Source organism: Propithecus coquereli, unplaced genomic scaffold, assembly GCF_000956105.1.
Source record: "Propithecus coquereli isolate 6110/MARCELLA unplaced genomic scaffold, Pcoq_1.0 Scaffold157, whole genome shotgun sequence".
Classification (NCBI taxonomy): Eukaryota; Metazoa; Chordata; class Mammalia; order Primates; family Indriidae; genus Propithecus; species Propithecus coquereli.
The window spans coordinates 3,610,796-3,612,867 of NW_012140191.1; positions in this window are offsets into that span (position 1 = coordinate 3,610,796).

Genomic DNA, 2,072 nt, shown 5'->3' on the forward strand with positions numbered 1-2,072 from the left:
GTGATCACACTTATTATTTAGAACCATCATGCTTACTACTTAGACCAATCACTAATAGTTGTCTGTAAGGGAATATATTTATAGGAGTGGAAATGGAGACACAATATGAGAAAAGGCCATGGCAGACACCAAAGAAAAGAACTGGTAGGGGCCCCAAATACAATAGTAGTGGTGGCATGCAGAGTAGGACATACAGACAGAGAAGAGGGACAGATATGTCAAGGAGGGAGGGAGAGTAGGATTTGGTTATTGGGTTAAACAAGAAGTTTCATAGGCAGGGGAACAGGTTTGTCATGAAAGAACATTAGTTCATCTTTTACAAAATATTTATAGCCAGAATATATAAAGTATACCGACAACTCAGTAATGAGAAAATAAACAACCAATAAAAAATGGGCAAAATATTTTGATGTACTTTACAATGTACAAAGTCAACATTTGAAGGAAAAGAAGCTACATATCATGTGATCACAGAAGTACAATTTAAAATAACAGTGAGATACTACTGCATTTCACTAGAAAAGCTAAAATGAAAAAGTCTGAAGCAACTATTACTTTCACACACTGATAATGAATGTAAAATGGCACAAACACTTTGGATAGTAGTTTCCATTACACCCCTAAGTATTTACCCAATAACACTCCTAGGTTATTTACCCAAGAGAAATGCAAACATATATCCACAAAAAGGCCTATTCATAATAGCCCTAAACTGGAAACAACCCAAATGTTCAACAAGTGAATGGAAGAACAAATTGTGGTATGTTAATAGAATAGAATTGTACCCAGAAATATGAAAGAACAAGCTGCTCACACTTCTAACAACATGGTTGAATGTCAAAAACAGTATGCTAAGCAAAAGAAGTCAGACACAAAAAAATTACATTTTGACATTTGAGTCTGAAGTAACTGTGTCAAATCCAAGTGAATGTATCAGAAAGCAGCTGGACATTAGGGCCTTGATTTTATTAATAGAGAAGTCTGAAACAAATATGCAGGTTCGGAAGTCACCAGCCCTGTTAAAGATAAGAGTAGATGAGATCACCTCATCTACTAGGAGTGATTAGAAGCATTTAGGAGAGCCAAAGCCAGAATCCTGGGTAAATATTAACATTTTAGGGACACACAGAGAAAGGAAAATACATGAAGAACACAGAGAAAGAGGAGAGGTAGTGCGAGGAGAATCAGAAGAAAGTGATATTTCAGAAGCAAAGGAAAACAATTCTGGGTGAGGACATTCTGTTGCAAAGGCCCTAAAGGGACCAGGGAAGGAAAGGGTAAATATTGTTTGCACTAAGCTACTATAAATTCATTAGGATAAAGTCATTAGGGAGAACAGAGAAGGCAATTTTCGAGAAAGAATGAGAGCAAACATTCTATTGCAGTGGGCTGAGGAGTGAATGGGCAGAGAGGAGACGCGGGCAGAGAATGTACCCTACGTCTACAAAAGTTTGCTTTGGAAGAAAAAGAAGAAATACAAAATCTATATATTCAGAATGGCATCTTCTCTAGGTTGTAAATTTTTGGTATTTCATAAATACAGCAACTAGATTCTCAGTAAGATGTTTATAATATCACCCATATATTTCTGATAAAGGAAAAGCAGACATAAAGAAAAGTGCATTTTATGAACTAGTTCCTATGTTATATAAACACAAAGATTCAGCTTGCACTATAGGATTCAAATGTGTTTTGCAAATTCTTGCTTTTTCTCTGTGCAGAAAACCTAGGCTGTATCCCCCCGCCCCCAACCCCGTTCCGGTTCACTTGTATCTTATATGATTGTGTCACCTTGTGTTTCTCCATTTAAAAATAAAAGGCAAACTCAGCAGTTTCTTTTTCTTAAACTGCTTCAGTAACCAGCAGTTGCCACATTAAAAGCTTTAGCTGCAAGACTATAAAAATAGTCTAATGCTCCCTAGCAAGTAACTACATTTGAGCCAATTCTCTTTTCAGGGACACAGCAAGGTCAGATCAAATAGCTAGGGAAGTACAGGCTATGAGGGAAAAGGGAAAGTCAGTTGACATTCAAAGGGCAAAAGTGCATTGTGCTTGGAATGTTTTGTGTAAAT